Below are 19,483 nucleotides of genomic sequence, written 5' to 3'. Positions count from 1 at the left end.
TTTTGAACTGCCGAAGGTTTTCCTTGTTTATTCCCGAACACCGGCCCAGCATGAAGCACTGGGGGTGGACCCATCGGCCCCCATTGTAACAAAACCCCCTCCCATCTGTGACATGGCTCCATTAGAATTAATGGAGCCACATCACAGAGGGGGGGGGGAGATTGTTACGTTGGAGGCCGCCGGGCCCACCCCCAGGGCTTTGTGCTGGGCTGGTGCTTGGGAATAGACTGGCGACGTGCACCGGAAACGGGCGGCTGTTCAAAAAAGCACTGCGACACCAGCATCCCTGAGCCAGCGTCAGTCTAGTCATGTTATAAACACCAAGCGATGTACCTAGTGGTACAGTCACTTTAAAGAAATGTTTCTGAGTAATAAATGGTGGCAGAGGTCCCCAGTACAGACTCTATAATAGAACCACCATCTGCCATGTGCAATCAGGGCAGAGATTCTTTCTCTGTGTGTGACTATTACTTCTGCAGCCCTAAAGATTGCCCCTGAATGGACAGTCAATGTTACATAGTTCAGCATACATATATAATTTCGATAAGTGTTATGTAAAATACAGAGCTGATTATGTACAGTATATGAAATGTGGAACTGGCCAGTTTGGAGGTTTGGCCTTAGATCCCATATAGATTTAATTTTAAATTTTATTTGCAATATGTCATTGAGTGATACAATGATATTGCCATTTATGGCTTGATTAATATTGCCAGCTATGCATAGTATTGTCTATGGGTCTTACTTCTTACTGCATACCCTCTATCTGTTCTCCTCTGAAAAAATGATGGACTAGAATCTAGATTGTCTCTTCTCCTGGAGATAAGCTCTGAAAAGCAAATAGGATAATGGAGAAACACATGAAACTACATTAAGCCACCAAGCAATAAGGTTAAAATCAGAAGTCACCTGCATAGCTGGAAGCCGGAATATGATATACAAAAACAGGGAAAATTGAGTCAATAACGGAGATTACTTCAGTACATAACTTGGGTTGTACATAACTCTAGTTCAGTACATAACTTGGGTAGTACATAACTCTAGTTGTGTTTCATAACTCTTATTCAAGCTTTCAGTTGTTGTTGTAACTTTATATTCTGACCTTATACCTTGTACCTCCAGGTCTTTTTTTTACGATTATATTCTGATTTCATGGAAAGTTAATTATGGCAATGAAATGCGATTTTAATATCTAAAAAGTAACTTATGTTTGGGGTATACATTGGCAAAACAGTATGAATTGCTGATGTATACCATTGCATATCTATGCCGCGTCCATTGAGTTCAAATTGTCAAATGTTCATTTCCGCCTGTGCTGTGGAGTTCCTCAAAGAAACAGTATCAGCTGGGAAATAGACTGAGTGTATTCACAAGTAGATTCAAAGTCAATGAATCTGGCAAGGGGACGGCATGATATTCCACTCTGCACATATGCCAACATGTACCCATTAACATAGGCTACTTTTTAGATGTGAACATAGACACATAAGTTTAACGTTTCTGTTTGTCACCATGAAACCTCTATAGAGGGGCAATGTCAATCACTGGACATCTATAGATTCCACACAAACTGACGTGCCTGCCATTGATAATACAGATGATCTTCTCGATGGGTTTGCACTCCTTCCTTCCGAGGTCTTATTACACCTAACACATGCAACTAAAACATTTCCTAGCTATTCCTCTATGGTTCATTATTCAGACTACAAATGAATGAAGTACAGAATATTGCCAGAGCCTGATAGATGAAGCCATAATTTACTCGAAAGCTGCGAGCACAAGCCTGGTATTCATGCCTCCAGTCTGTGTCACTCTGGATTTTTTTTCTTGATCTTAAAATAAAGATAAAAACATCCAAACAAAACAGTGGTCGGAGTAATTCCAGCCCTGTGTGCCAGACAGCTCTCACATAGGCTGCCTTCTAATTATGGCTATCATAGCCGGCACAAGACAAGGCATATACTCACTGCAGTCGGCATTCGGATTTATTTTTGGGTATTCCAGCCAATCTGACATGGTTTAGGTGTAAATAGCCATTTAATCTGGGAAATTACAGGATATTAATAACCGGTAGCTGAGAGGTAAATGACAGCAGTGTGCTCAGGAGTTAGCAGGTTTATTCACCATCTACACAGCCCAGAAAGAAGAACCGTCAGGTTAGAATAAGATCTTGTGACCATAGACTCCGCAGAAGTCAGGGTATGTGCACACTACGGAATCCCAACAGAACACCCGTCGCAGATTCCGCAGCTCGCACCAGCACGCTGACTCTGTCGGCCGCATGCATCTCTGCTGCTCCCTTAGGGTTAATTCTATGATTTGCCAGATTCCACCGTCCACCCAAACAATGAGCGGATTCATTCTTTGGGCAGACGGTGGAATCTGTCAAACCATAGAATGGAATCTATGCTAGCAGTGGAGATGTCCGCGGAGAGAGTTTGCGAGCTATGGAATCTACGACGGGTGTTCAATTGGAATTGCATAGTGTGCGCATACCCTAACCCTGCAGACTCTAAGATGACACAGTATTTGTCATATTAGACCCCACAGAACCGAAAAGTCCTTCTGTTCCACACTTTGTAAGTTTGGTCAGCTTTCTATGTGATATAACTGATGAAACTACACTTATATTGTTGTCATAGTCGGCTCATGTATCATGCTGGAGCTTTGGCTTGTTTACGTGCTTGAATATATCCATTAGTTTTGCACCTTTCCGTGGGGTGGCAACTCAGTGGGACATAGAGATGGACTGTACTGGACTGTGCCTCAAGGATAGGTGTCTAGAATTATAGTGAAGAAGACTAAGAACTACATTAACACAAGTAGAACCTTATTTTGTTGAGGGTTTGGGCATAAATATAGATGGATATACTATGACGGTTCTGCAGAAGGCTGCTTTACATTAGTGCTGCCACTAACGCTGGAAAAACAGATAGATCAGAAATGACTGATCAGAATACAAGATGCCAGAGAAATTTAGTATGTGATGACCTCAAAATGGAGTTAGCATAGAATGTATGGTAATTCTGAGTCTACAATAAAGCTGGCCATATATTTCAGCCGACAGCTATGTCTCCCGTGTTCTCAATGGGGAGAAAAGGCAGCTGCCACCGTCCTTTTGTATCTGATGCCAGGAGGGCTTTAGATAGTAGTGTAATCCCACAGAAACCAGAAGGTTTGGTCAACATTAATCTAATGTATATGGACATCTTGACCTAGCTCTAAGAACATTTAAAATGCAATTATATTATTTTTGTAATTGGAATTACAATTGTTAATTGGACTTTCTATATAAATTAAGAATAAAAAGATAACCTAGGGCTAGTGGACTTTTAAGAAGCTTTAACCCCTTAAGGTCAAAGCCAATTTTCGTTTTTGCGCTTTTGCTTTTTCCATTTTATGTTTAAAAGTCCATAGCGCTTGCATTTTTTCACCTAGAGACTTATATGAGCACTTATTTTTTGCAAAACCAATTGTACTTTGCAATGATAGGCTTTATTTTTCCATAAAATATGCTGCGAAACTGGAAAAAAATCATTTGCGCTGTCAAATTGAAAAAAAAACAAATTTGTTTTGATTTCGGGGAGTTTTGCATTTACGCCGTTTGCCCTATGGTAAAACTGACATGTTATGCATGTTCCTCAAGTTGTTACGATTACAACGATATATAACTTGCCTAACTTTTATATTATGTGATGGCTTTTAAAAAATTCAAACCATTGTTAACAAATATACGTTCCTGAAAATCGCTCTATTCCCAGGCTTATAACGCTTTTATCCTTTGCTCTATGGGGCTGTGTGAGGTGTCATTTTTTGCGCCATGATGTCTTCTTTCTATCGGTACCTTGATTGCGCATATACGACTTTTTGATCTCTTTTTATTACATTTTTTCTGGATTTGATGCGACCAAAAATGCGCAATTTTGCACTTTGGATTTTTTTTTCGCTGACGCCGTTTACCGTGTGCGATCAGGAATGGGATAATTTAATAGTTCGGGCGATTACGTGCACGGCGATAGCAAATATGTTTATTTATTTGTTTATTTATTAATTTATATTTATAAAATGGGAAAAGGGGGGTGATTTGGACTTTTAATAGGGGAGGGGATTTTTTTGTAATAAAAACACTTTTTTACTTTTTTTTTTTACATCAACTAGGAGTCCCCCTGGGGGACTTGTATATCCACAGCAATGATCTCTCATAGAGATCAATGCTGTGTATATACACTGCAAAGATCGATTACATTAGTCATGGATTGCTATGGCCTGCTGCAGGCCATAGCAATCTATTGCCGAGCTGGGATCAGCGTCATTGCAACGCTGAGTGCCGGCCCGGCCAGAAGAACGGATCTCGACCCTCTAGACACCAGGGATGTTGTTCATGAAGCACTTCAATGCAGCTGTCAGGTTTGACAGCTGCATTGAAGTGCTTAATTAGCCGGCGCGGCAACGGGACCCGCGCCGGCTAACAGAGGCACTGCCCGGCTGCCCTGCGGGACCCCACTCTGAACACCCCCCGCAGCGCCATGACGTATCAGATACGTAATGGGTCGCTAAGGGGTTAAAGGTTTTTCCAACGTTTTATTGATGATAATTTTATAACCGTCATTTAGACGTGTGTTTGTCTTATTTTGTTCTGTGTTGCACTTAGTTAAGATCAGGGACTGCGATCCAGTTGTCCGTTGCCACTTAGGGCTCCCGAGGCAAGTAAGCAGGGACAGCGACGCGGGTGCCAGCTTTAGGACTCACCTGTCCTTGCGTTACCCTGTCACAGATAAGTACAGCTTTTTTCTTCATTTTTTTGATCCTACCCTAGCTATTATTATTTAAAAAAGGAGAAAAAACGTAAAGGACCATATTAATTTCAATAATTTAATCAATTGGATTATATGATACTGAATTTGTAAGAATGTAGCCAGTTGGCAAGTATTACTTATAGTTAACAAATGATAGCTATAGGACCAAAACACAAATACTGTACAAGCTGTCTTATATGTCCAGTAAATTATTAATAAACATGATTACAGTAAGTGATCAAAATTGTTGATGCCCGAAATACTTCCTACCATTATTCACTATAAAAAGGTCCAGTTAAATATGGTTGGAGGCATTGTGATTTCAAGGGATTGGGTATGGGTTCTTGTCCTGTAGATTTTTCAGTGGGGTTTTGTTTTTGATTATGAGGAAGGAAGTTGTATCAGGATATAAGCTTAGAGTCTGTAGCAAAGCATTAAAGGGATTTTCTGGGTTTAACATTGAAGGCATGTCCCTTCAATTGACATCAATGTGTTATTGGTTAGGATACAATAACTGGGATCTACTGATCAGAAAAACAGCGAAGCTTCGCTGCTTGGTCATCATTGTGGTATAAATAAGGAGTCTCCTTTTCCAAAAAGGTTTTATTTCTGCCCCCCTCCCCCCCCCCTCCTTCATTCCTGGTAGATTATATAGGTTTTTCATATGGTAAATGTACAAGTATGTATTGATGAGGAATCCTGAACTGGTTTACGCCATTATGAGAAAGGCAGATGGGGCCTTTACATAAACTCCTATGTGGATCCCAGAATAAGAGATAACCAAGGGCGTCACACTCAGCACTACTATATCCATCATGTCAGAGGTCTTCCAGACTTGGTGCCACTATATCCCTAAAAAATTAAGGGTTTTCTAACGTGCAGTGCATTGCACATACAGTATCAATCTTGGATCACCTTTTCTTGTATTTGTTACAGGTTGTCACTGTTTCTGTTCTTTAGGATACAAACCCACTTGACGTATTTGCTGCGTGAATCAGTCTTAAAAATAAGCAGGCAAAACGCAGGTTGGCTTTATACAATTGTTCTGCGTTAAAATACGCAATTGAGTATTTTTGAAGCGTGAAGCTTGTTGTTAGCAAAGCATCAGTTGTTAACCTGTGCGAAAAACGCATGTAGCTTCATGCTTCAAAAGTACGCAATTGCGTATTTAAACGCAGAACAATTGAATAAAGCCAACCTGCGTTTTACCTGCTTTTTTTTAAGACTGATTCACGCAGCAAATACGTCAAGTGGGTTTGTACCCTAATACAGTAGGTACTCTAAGGGGTGCTGTCTCAGTGCATGTTCACATGTTTAGGTTTTACATTGAATACAAACCCAGGAGTAGGTCATAAATGGAGGGTGTGTATAAATGAATGACTGAGTGGTTACTGAGGGGGTCTGCACTTAGCTCGTCTGGTCGGCAGGAAAGAGATGCAGCATTGTGCCAGAGAAGACTTTTCCTTCCCATGTGCAACATTCAACCCCTTTAATACTGCGTAAAACAAAACTAGCACAGTGTAGGGGCACAATGTAATATAAACCGCTATCTAGCCATCCATGATGCCAATCGGGGCTCCACAACAGGAAATGCATCCAAACTGCATAGTGTGCACAAAGACTCATAATTCTAGAGCTTAAAAAGGTACTCCAGGAAAAATTCACTATTTCCCTATCCACATGACAGGGGAAAAGTAGGAGATCATGGGGGGTCCACTGCCAATCTCCGTATTGGTTCTCGACGGCATTCCAATGGAGCTGATGGAAAAAGCCGAGTACATCGCTTTACCGTTGCTCAATAGGAATGAATGGAGCCTCCGGTCACACGCTGTACCAGTGACTCTGTTCATAACAGACCCCCCGCAATCTCCAACTTTTCCCCTATTCTGTGGATAAGGGGAAAGTGAATCTTTCCTGGAATACTCCTTTAAGCAATTATCACAAGGCATCCAATTAGGCAACACCAGTAACCCTCACCATAGAGGAGCCAGACAAAAACCTGTGGGGGCGCTATTCATGTCAAACAACCATTTACCCAAGCTAGACACAGCAGTGGCCATTCATTGGGTGAGGAGGGTGGTCCTGCTCCTGGGCACTGAAGGACTGAAGGAAGGTGAACAGGAGGACTGTGCAGGACCTCCTCGGCTGCATATTTATTTTTACACTATACAGTGGTGCCTTGGATTACGAGCATAATTAATTCGGGGACTGTGCTTGTAGTCCAAATCCACTCTTAGGCTATGTTCGCACTACGTATGAGACCGGCAGGTCTCTGCCCGGATCATCCAGCCACAAGGTTCTGGTGCGGGCGCATTAGAACCTCCTACAGCACACAATGAAGTAAGCGGCCGGAGACGCTCGCTTCATTGTGTGAACTGACAGGGTTTTCTTCAGCCGCAATTCATTAAATTGTCAGTTATTGTAGCGCCGCACGGGATCCCGGCCGGAGCGTTTGCAATGTGTATACGCTCTGGCCGGGATCCCATAGAGGACTAGGCAATGTTCAACACTGCATAAAGTATGGCCGTTGTTGCCGATGGCAACAACGGCCGTACTTTTACATAGTGTAAACATAGTCTTAAACCAAAGCAAATTTTCCAATAAGAAATCTCTGATATGCAGACAATTGATTCCACAACCCAAAAATAATGATTTATTATTCATAATAACATGTAAAACAGATGAAACAAACATTCAGAAACAGCTGAATATGTGATATTATAATTACTGTACAGTAATGGAGAGGATGGGAAACACAAGGGCTGACAGAGACTGCAGGGAGCATGAAGGAATGAGCAGGGCAGATGTGGGCACAGTATAGCAGCACTCTCTGTCCGGGGAGAGAGGGATTACAGCTATGGAGAGATTACCTCCACAGTCCTGTCCCCTGATGTAAGCCCCAGCCTGAAGTGGATCTGCCATGATTTGAAAGGTGAGGGAGACTTCCATGGTCGAAGTAGAGTGCTGTAGACCACGCTATGCAGACCATGCACCTCCCCCCCTCCCCCTCCCACCCAGTACAGGGAGCTCTTAAACCAAAGCAATGCTCTTAAACCAAGTCACAATTTTGAAAAACTGTGAGCTCTTAAACCAAAACGCTCTTAAACCAAGGTACCACTGTACTCCTAAATTTTAAAAAGTTCTTATCTAGATGTATCAAAATAACTCAATTCTTTGGATGTCCATGTAATTGGTGACTAAGGGTACTATTTCATGGGCCGAGGAGGGCCTGATCAATGATGTAAACGAGCGCCGATCTGGTAGATCGCCGCTCGTTTACTGGGCCTATTCCACGGCCCGATGATCGTTGAGCGAGGGCTGCAGGGACATTGTTACCGATGTCCTTGCAGCATACATTACCTGTCAGGTCTTCTGCTCCTCTCCGTCCTCCTCCCCGAGTCCCACGCCATCTAGCTTCAGAATGGCCTTTCAGCTGACAGGCCACTCAGCCAATCACATGCCGCGGGGATCCTGGCCTGTGATTGGCTGAGCACTCTGTCAGCTGACAAGCCATTCTGAAGCCAGAGCGCGTGGGACCCGGGGAGGAATACGGAGCGGAGCAGAAGACCTGACAGGTAATGTATGCAGCTGCTGCTTCTCAAATCGTCGGTCACCCGCCGTGCACCGCAATTCAACGCAATGCGCGGTGGGGGAACGATGATTTTAGGTCTAGCCCTAAATGAACGATAGATCGTTCTTTCTATTTCACAGAGCGATAATCGGCCGAATCGGGCCGATTTGGCCGATTATCGTTACTGTGGAATAGGGCTCTAAGCCAGACGTTAAGCTCTGTACACTACAGTCACACCATAGCTTCGGCATGTGGTTGTCAAAACAAGATAAAAAATAGCAGGATATGCTGACAAGCGATTTCTATTTGGGATGATTTAAGACATGTGATTTCATTCTCTTTGTTTGAAGTAAGTAAAAACCTCACAGGGGACACATATACCATTCACTTTTTGCTTATCATTGAAAACCTCAGGCAGAGAGACAAGGCTTCTTGCTGGTCTACTGCCACCTTTAAGAAGTATTAAGAAGAATATTATTAATATATATAGTCGCCCTTTAAAGAAAAGGTTCAATTTTAAACATCTTTTGAGATATCACCAAGACATGGTTCAATTGGTTATTTGGGAAGTAATGTACGTCCAATATAGTTCTGCTGCAGTGAATGGGAAATTTCTCTAACAGAGGTGATGTAGACCCCCACCCATAACTTCAACATCTTCCTGTATGTTTTCTTCCCAGGAGAGATATCTGGCTATTCCCATGTTTTGAAACAAGTGACTGAGGCTCGATAGACCCCTTTTTTTGCATATTCAAATTTTTTAGGGGGCAATGTATCAATAGAGACTCTTAAATGAGTACTCCATTGATTCTTTTGCTGGCCTTTCTGTCCTTTTAAATTTAAAGGGAATCTGTCACTAGGTTTATTCTACCTTAAATGAGGGCAGCATAAACTAATGACAGAGATTTTGAACAGATCAGTATATTACTTACATCATTCTGTTCAGCCGTTCTCCTAATATGCAGGAGAAGAGGATTCCTGCCACAGAATGCCACCCTCCAGCTTCTGATTGACAGTTGCTGCCTATACACTGCATGGATAGATAACTGCCAATCAGCAGCTGGTGGGCGGAGTTTTCTGCTTCTCATGAATATCCAGGATTATCCTGGGGTCCTGAGGATCCAGGATATCCTGGGGTCATGCACATAATGGAGAAGACTACTTATTGTCCATGTTATTCAGCTGCACAGAACAATGTAAGTGATAAATCATTCTGTTCAGCTTCTCTGTCACTAGTTTATACTACCCTTAGATAGGACAGCAGAAACCTACTGACAGAGTCTCTATAAATATCACCTGAAATGACAGTGACAGTTAAAGAGTCCAAAGTACACAATAGGCTTAGGAGCCCAAAGTATTTTTGATAGTTGTATTAGTGTTATTCATGGGCTGTATGGATATTTCCGACACAAAACATTTAGTGGATCACATCCTAAGCATGCCCTAATATAAATATGACTCCTGGTGATCGAGCTGGGACATATTTTAAAGGCTAATAAAAACCAGGTACGGAAACAGGTCTAATCTTATTCTATTCTATTGTAATTTTTGTAAATGTAATTTTGGTCAGAAACATGTCACATGCCACTTAGTTATTTTTCTGCAGTGGCATGCAATAATCTGCTTACAATCCTTTAGTTGTCTGTGGGGTTGACAAGCATGATATGCGTATCGACACTATTAAGCTTACAGAGCACTGCCAAGCTGAATAAAATCATATCCAGGGCTAGTTTGCTGCAAATTATTATACTTGTTTGTAATATCGCTTTATTAATTAATAATTAATTAATCAATTAGTATTAATTGATTAATTAGTAGGAAGGAGAATAGCAAGAATAGAATCTATCAGCTCTGCATTTCCAGTCCTGGAGTCACAGATAGGTTTAATTTGCGGTTTGCACAGTTAATTTCTGATAATTATTACCAAGTGCGGAGAAATGCTGATCTAGTTACTGAGAAGGGTGAACCAACAAAACAACATTCCTCCAGACAGCGTGTCAAAATATTTTCCTATGGAATGGAATGTGAGTCTTTTAAGGCTATGGATACCACTGAATCCATTTTTCATATTGTACTTATTATTGTGTTGAAAAAAAAATTCCCATAGGTCTTTATTAAAAAAATATCGCTCTTTTCTCTTCTGCAGCCTTCTTGCTTTCACATGTGCAGCATGTTCTTGACAGTAAAATCCACCAAAAAACCTGACATCTCATTCTCCAGCCCTTCTCTTTTCTCTCTTTAACCATCTTCTTAGCTCATTTACTGGTTAACCAAATAAATTATTTGTTTAAAGAAGAGAGAACTGTCAGCTTGCTCTTCTGCCTGAGTTTATCATGTGACTACTGAGGCTGCTAATTGGCTGTGAGGGAGAAGAGGTCACATGTTGTGTGCTCCAAAAGAAAGACTGAACAGTTGACCAGAGCCTGAATGCCAAATCAGTAACATTTTGTAAAATATATGGAAATAAACTGCCTTATCTGTCTTATATAAGGCCAAAAATCAGATTAAAAACCTATTGTAACCATTATAGTTTAACCAGTATATTAAAGACAATGAAATTAAACTGGGCATTAAGAATGCTTTCTCATAGTTCATTTTCAACTTTTCTGTATTACGTTCTTTATCTAAATGTCTGATTTTTTTTTTTTTTTTTTTCAGACAAACTTCCTGCTGTGTGATTTATGTTCTGACCTATGACATGGAAAATATGTACAGGTTCTGTAGGAAACCCTGGTAGTATATATCTAAGTCTTATTACACATAAATAACTACCTTTACATATTAGTCATACTGTTAGTGGTTAAAAAAAATTCAAAAATTTATAGCAGCTCTCCAGGAATCGTCCTTGTTGAATGTCCTGTGCTACGATATACTGTATGTGGGAAGCAGAGCTAAGAACAATGAAGAAACTATTAAAAGGGTAGTTCACAAAAAAAGGGGTCTCAGCAAGTGCCAGAGATTTGTAATTTATTTGTATAAAAAAAATCTCGTCTTCCAGTACTTTTCAGCTGCTATATGTCCTGCAGGGAGTGGTCTATTCTTTACACTCTGACACAGTGCTCTCTGCTGCCACCTCTGTCCATATCGGGAACTGTCCAGAGCAGCAGCAAATCCCTATAGAAAACTTTCCTGCTCTCCAGACTGTAAAAAATACCACTTCCTGCAGGACATACAGCAGCTAATAATGAGATTTTTTAACAGGGTGGTCAGGTGGGGAAGTGTATGGGAAGGGATGGGGGTCAGGTAGGGTAGTGTATATGGAGGGATGGGGGTCAGGTGCGGTAGTGTACAGAGAGGGATGGGGGTCAGGTGGGAAAGTGTATGGGGAGGGATTGGGGTCAGGTAGTGTATGGGGGGATGGGGGTCAGGTGGGGTAGTGGATGGGGGAGGGATGGGGGTCAGGTGGGGTAGTTTGTGTGTGTGTGTGTGTGTGTGTGTGTGTGGTTTTTAGTTTACTTTACACAATAATTATGTTTGGTATATTAAGTACAGTTATATATTACAATTAAGTATTTTTGTTATTTAAACTACAAATAACGCAAAATGATGGTGTCTTTTCTAAACTTCTCAAAAACTGTGCAGTCCTCTCCTGAAGCAATCAGTCAACAAAACTGCTGGTAACACCATAGACTGCATTGTGATAGACGTATAATGCAGTCTACGGCATTTCTGGCATCTTTATTGCCCACTCACTTCAGAAGTGTACTTGCCTACGGTTTGACAACATGTCCTGCTGCATCAGTGAAATGACAGATGAACTTTAAAGAGATTATCCAACGCTACAAAAACAGAGACAGCACCACTCTTGTTTCCAGTTCAGGTATCTTTTGCAATTAAGCTCCTTTCACTTCAATTGAAGTGAGTTAAAAAACCTGCACCCAAACTGGAGACCCAAGAGTGGTGCCGTCTCTGGAAGAAAGTGGCCATGTTTTTGTAGCCTTGAATAACCCCTTTAGGGTCAGTTCACACGTACAGACTCCCAGCGTAAATCTCGCTGCGAGTCTGTCAGGTCCTGGCAGTTTATTGTCACTACATACTTGCAGCTGTCTAAACGACCGCTGCATGTATGTAATTCTGCCGGCCCCTTAACCCCTTCAGCTGCAGCCCGGCTCCCGCTCTGTATACATTACCTCTCCTCGCTGCATGGGGTCCCGGCGTACTGCTCTCCCGCCCGGCCAATCAGTGTGTTGCCCTGCCGCAGCTACTGATTAGCCGGGCTGGAGAGCAGTACGCCAGAACCCATGCAGCGAGGACAGGTAATGTATACAGTGGAGTGGGAGCGGGAGCCGGGCAGCAGCAGAAGGGGTTAAGGGGCCGGCAGAATTACATACATGCAGCGGTCATTCAGACAGCTGCGAGTATGTAGTGACAGTGAACTGCCAGGACCTGACAGACTCGCAGCGAGATTTACGCTGGGAGTCTGTACGTGTGAACTGACCCTTAAAGGGATTTTAACATGATCAGATCACATGGCAAAAAACGGTTCCAAAAATTGAATGCATTTGTGTGCATCCGTTTTTAACCTTTATTCCTTTGACTTCCATTATAAAAAAAAAGCATTCTCTTTTTTTAATGTACACAATGTATGTTACAAAAACTGATGCATTTTGATCCTTTTTTTATATACATAATGGAAGTCAATGGAAAAACGGATGCACACAAATACATCCTTTTTTTATATATATTTTTTTTTTTGCAAAAAAACGGAAGAAAAAAACTGATTGCAATTATGCAGTGTGAACCCAGCCTTACTGTACCACCGATAAATTTACATTTCTGTACTTTATAGTGTCATACCATCAGGATCATGTATGCCTACCAGATTACTATCAATTTCGGTACTTTCACCCATGAAAAGCAATGTATAGATTTGATTCCTTCCTCTGCCCACACACAAAGCATGGTCTTCATTGCGAAACAACACTTTACCTGAACATTGCAATGAAATGAAATGACGTGATATGTATGTCCATCTATAATGCTGCACGCATCTCCGCCTGTGCCAAAGACCCATTCTATAGTAAGGCAGATTCCGCTGTCTGCCTGAACAATGAACCCTTTAGGCGGATGGCGGAATCTGCCTGACCATAGAATGGAGTCTGTGGCACAGGCGGAGATGCGTGCGACCGCGAGAATCCACGGCGAGTGATCCACCCGAGTCCTGTAGTGTGCACATACTCCCAACCAGGAAACCTTTTTTTTAATTTACTGATTTCTTTATTATAATAATTTTCTATAGGGGTCATAATGGATGTGGTGACAGCAAATTTGCTGCATGAGCAAAAACCCGTTGGATTCTTGCTGTTTATTTTATTTCCTTTATACAGCATTCATTTCCCGTGTTTTCTTTGGAATCAATAATGTTCATGCCTGATGGATCTGAATACATTATGGTCAATGATATGACAACGGAGTCCACTGTGGTCTATGCTGCCTGTTGTAATAATACATTACATTCTAACCAGCTGAGGGCTATGCATACTTAAGCAGTGTTGCATAACCACACCAGGAATTCAGTGTGGAAGGTTCCTTGGTAGTGTAGGCTTTCTCCTGTCTGTGTGAGGTACCTTTAAATTAGGAACATATTGCCATCTGTCAGAATGGTGTATGCACGGCTCACTAGAGGAAGAACATTGCGGTAATATTAGTCGCCAATCCGTAGCTACTTCTCTGTCTGATAGGATGTGGGAGCTATAGATTGTAGGTAGGCAGGAATTATTAAAGTACAACGTCATCTTAAAGAAACATTCTCCAGGATGATTCAGAGGACGTCCAGCCTTGGATGAATACCAAATACATACCTCTGCTCCATATTTCATGGGCTTAAAGACATCATGGGGACCAGAGCATTCAGCGGCTGTCACCCCTGCAGAGAATGGTCAAAGCATCATATTTATGGGCAGGCAAGTGGGGAGAGGGATAAAGTTACAAATGTAGACATAAGTGTTGTCTGCAAAAGGGTATTTGTACCGAAGTGTTGTATGTACCGAATCATTATATATATATATATTTATATATATATATACATATATATATATATATATACAGTATATATATATATATATATATATATATATATATATATCTTTTTTTTTCACACTGATCAACCATAGCCTAACATAATGGAAAAAAGTTATAGACATCTCTAAATTACATCTTTTTAAAAATAATAGTAATAAATCAAGTCTTCCAGTTCTTATCAGCTGCAGGAAGTGGTGTATACTTTTCAGTCTGACACAGCGCTCTCTGCTGCCACCTGTGTCCTTGTCAAGATCTGTCCAAATTAAGAGCAAAGCAAATATCTCCTGCTCTGGACAGTTTCTGACACGAACAGATGTGGCAGCAGAGAGCAAAGATGGGAAAGAATATAGCATTTCCTGCAGGACATACAGCAGCTGATAAGTAAGACTTATGAAAGACTGGAAGACTTGAGATTTTTAATGGAAGTCATTTACAAATTTACATTACTTACTGACACCAGTTAATTTAAAACTATTCTTTGTCCAAAGTACCCCGTTACCAAACAGTGTGAATAGGTTCAATGTCTTATATGAGATTGGTGAGATCTAGCTATATACTGATTAGGTTGGCCATAAACATTAGATTGATTTTGGCCCAACCACAATGATTTAAATCTAATGCAGAGGTAGGGAACCTTGGCTCTCCAGCTATTGCAAAACTACAACTCCCATCATGCCTGGACAGCCAAAGCTAAAGCGTTAGCTGTCCAGACATGATGGGAGTTGTAGTTTTCCAACATCTGGAGAGCAAAGGTTCCCTACCCTTGATTCCAATGCAAATAGGGGCTCCTAACTGTCCCATGCTGCCAGATATAAGATAAGAGTACATGCGCACCTAGCCAAGCTGAGTGTGTATGTGTATATGAAGATTCAACAGATCAGCTGTCAGGCTCGTCTCTAATGTACGGCCAGCTGTGAACCCCCCCCACCCCCCCCCACCCCCCACCCCCACCCCGAACTAACGGAGACTACAGACCACCAAGATTTTTACATGTAAATTTCTGTAAGCAGCACTGACATTGATTAAGTTACAATCCTAAAAAAGAGCAATAAAATCTAATTGAGGGAAAAATTTCTGCAATTCATTCAACTCCAGAGTATAGAGTAATGTACTTTAATACCAGTTACTATCTTCTATCTCCTCCCGTTCCCTTACAATAACAAACTGGGACGCTTGGAATCCTCATACACGATCAGGTTACCTTTTCTGTTTTCGACTCTTACCCTTTTACATACAAGGGATCCTGATTATTTATTGATGAAATTCTTGGTTTATTTTTTTGCAGTTTTTTTTCTTCTGTTTTTCTTAGCAGACCCCCTTATGTTCCTGAATGTTTGCCTAATGAATGACATCATAGCTACCTCCCAGACTGAAACAAAGAAATGTACCGTATGGTCACTAGTCTCACCAGGGATAGATAGATAGATATATATATATATATATATATATATATATATATATATATATAGTGGTGCCTTGGTTTAAAAGTAACTTGGATTTAGAGCGTTTTTAACAAGAAGAGCTCACAGTTTTTCAAAATTGTAACTTGGTTTAAGAGCCCCCTACAGCCCTGTACTCTGAGCCAGGAAGTCTCTCTCACCTTCCAAATCATGGGAGATTTACTTTAGGCTGGGGCTTACATCAGGGGACCGGACTGTGGGGGTAATCTCTTCATAGTTGTAACCCCTCTCTCCCGGGACAGAGAGTGCTGCATGTATGTGCCCACATCTGCCCTGCTCATTCCTTCATGCTCTCTGAGGTCTCTGTCAGCCCCTGCATTTCCCATCCTCTCCATTCCTGCTATAGTAGGCCTACATTTACACTCAGCTATACACACTGCTTCTATAATGTGCCTGCACTTACACTCAGCTATACACACTGCTTCTATAATGTGCCTGCACTTACACTCGGCTATACACACTGCTTCTATAATGTGCCTGCACTTACACTCAGCCATTCACACTGCTGTATAGAGAAGTTTCTGTCACTGTTCACCTGCACAGCTTTGTGATTCTTACTTCCTGATTGGTCCATGCTGAACACACACCCCTTCCCCATTGCTGTCATGTGACCACACAGACCTCTGACAGCAGCCCTGCTTCTCTATTCTAGCCTGTTGTACAACTACTGCATTATGCGGATCTGCATCTCCATTCTGTATCTACAAACTGCTGGTGTATTTTCGGGATTATACACTTACTATACATTATACACCACATGCTAATTGCTATAACGTACAGGAATTTATAATATGGCATATTCAGCTGTTTCTAAATGTTTTTCTCATTTGTTTAACATGTTGTTCCAAATTTTTTAAAAATATTATTTTTGGGGTGTGGAACCAATTGTCTGAATTTCGACGATTTCTTATGGGACAATTTGGTTTAAGAGTGATTCAGATTACAAGCACGGTCCTGGAACGGATTATGCTGGTAATTCAAGGCACCACTATATATATATATATATATATATATATATATATATATATATATATATATATATAGTGGTACCTTGGTTTAAGAGCTCACAGTTTTTCAAAATTGTGACTTGGTTTAAGAGCATTGCTTTGGTTTAAGAGCTCCCTGTACTGGGTGGGAGGGGGAGTGGGGGAGGGGCATGGTGTGCATAGCAGGGTCTACAGCACTGTACTCTGACCCAGGAAGTCTCCCTCACCTTCCAAATCATATCAGATCCACTTCAGGCTGGGGCTTGCATCAGGGGACAGGACTGTGGAGGTAATCTCTCCATAGCTGTAACCGCTCTCTCCCCGGACAGAGAGTGCTGCTATACTGTGCCCACATATCCCCTGCTCATTCCTTCATGCTCCCTGCAGTCTCTGTCAGCCCTTGTGTGCCCCATCCTATCCATTACTGTACAGTAACTTATAATATCACATATTCTGCTGTTTCTGAATGTTTGTTTCTACTGTTTTACATGTTATCCAGAATAAAAAATAATTATTTTTGGGGTGTGGAACCAATTGTCTGCATTTCTATGATTTCTTATGGGAAAATTTGCTTTGGTTTAAGAGTGGATTTGGATTACAAGCACGGTCCCGGAACCAATTATGCTCGTAATCCAAGGCACCACTGTATATATATATATATATATATATATATATATATATATATATATATATTTATATGTATGCTATTTGTAAAAATGTATGCTATTTGTAAAAATTAAAAAAAATTAAAAATCATCATAAAAAAAAGCCTGCCAAGAGCAATGAATGGAGCCCTGTAAACCCACACACCATGCCATTGGCTTCTGTATGCATTGAGTGAATTGAGCTTGATAGTCCTGTCAACAACCGCTACGCTATTGGGTAAATGAATGAAGTATATTTTTTTTGCACTTTCACATTGCTTCTGCACATACCCTGACCTTTCCCATATTTATCTAGTGCTCATGTATCCTCAGCCGTGTAAGCAACATGACTTCACATATTTACCATATAAAATGAGATAGAAGAGAATATTTTTAGTTCTTTCCCAGCTAAATGCCCTACTGGAGCTGAACTAAGGGCTGTTCATATGGATTATAACGGCATGGTTGTTGCTGTAAAAAAAAAAAAAAACCTGTGCTCCCGTTGACTTTAATAGGAAATAGAGAACTGCTCAGAAAAAGGAAAGAGTTATAACTATACCAAAGATCATCTGCATGTGATTTGTATCTCCATAAATGTCATGATCTGTCAATCAAATTCTAATGTTTCCAATCAACTGGTTTCAGAAAGTTATTTAGATTTGTAATTTACTTTTATTTAAAAAAAAAAATCTTAAGTTTTCCAGTACTTATCAGCTACTGTGTGTCCTGCAGGAAGTGGTGTATTCTCTTTAGTCTGACACAGTGCTCTTTGCTAACATCTCTTTCTGAGACAGGAACTGTCCAGAGCAGGAAAGGCTTTCTATAGGAATTTTGTACTGCTCTGGACAGTTCCTATCCTGCACAGAGGTGGCAGCAGAGAGCACTGTGTCAGACTGAAAGAAAACACCTTTTCATGCAGGACATACAGCAGATGATAAGTATGGGAAGACTTGAGATTTTCAAGTAGAAGTATAGTACAAATCTGTATAACTTTCTAAAACCAGTTGATTTGAAAGAAAAAGATTTTCGCTGGAAAACCCCTTTAAGGAAAATGATTAATAACTAAAAAAATACATGAATAAAGTATATTTTTATATTGTTACTGTTCAGAGTAGCGAGTTTATGGGGTTTTGTTACTGCCACAAGTTCCTTTGCATATCAGGCTGGTACAGATTTAAAATCCCCAATCGAAAAGCACATATCACCAGGAGAACCCACTATAAGAAAACGGTAGCTGTACATGGTGGCGGTTTGGATGAAAGTGAGAGGCTGTCTGCTCTGACTTAATGAGAAGGTTCTGATTTTGGGGCAACCTCTATGTCGTCATTCATGCTACCCCAACCTCTAGTAAAATGAATGAGAAAATGTCATTTGATGACATACAGTATTTACTTTCCCACGTGTGACCAATGTTAAAAGGATGCAGACATAGGGGCTCCTCCATGGTCCTCCATGTTCAGCTTACTGATGGCACAGCCTAGAGGAGGGATGTCTGATGTAACCTCTACAAGGCACACAGGGAACTGTCAGTAAATGCAATTCATATACTTACCTGTAGAGTACACAGAACAGCATTTCTCTGAAGTTCCTGTGTAAGAGAAGTTGAACCACAGAGATGTCTTTTCCTCTTCAGGCCTCTTTTAATCAACTTAAAGGAGAAGTCTGGGCAAATTACTAATTACTGGGCCAGCAGTGGGTGCAGGGAACAACCTATACTTACCAGTCCCCGTGCCCCTGCAGCACCGCATCACTGAGCTCCCGGACCCTGCTGGATGTCATCTTCTCTGTATTTCTTACTATGTCACAACATTACAGGAAAGAGTGGGAGATAGCTCACTTAGTCAGTCAGTAACTGCAGCAGTGACCCACCCTAGTCACTGACTGGCTAAGAGGGGCATTCATCAGCCGGGTCGTGACATAACAGGAGGGGAGAGATGAAGAGTCCCGGCGGGGGTTCAGGAGAAGGATGTGGCACTACAAGGCACAGGGACCGGTAAGTATAGGT

Source organism: Dendropsophus ebraccatus, chromosome 8 (assembly GCF_027789765.1).
Source record: "Dendropsophus ebraccatus isolate aDenEbr1 chromosome 8, aDenEbr1.pat, whole genome shotgun sequence".
Lineage (NCBI taxonomy): Eukaryota > Metazoa > Chordata > Amphibia > Anura > Hylidae > Dendropsophus > Dendropsophus ebraccatus.
The sequence above is the reverse complement of the archived record's forward strand: the minus strand, read 5'-3'. Positions refer to the sequence as shown.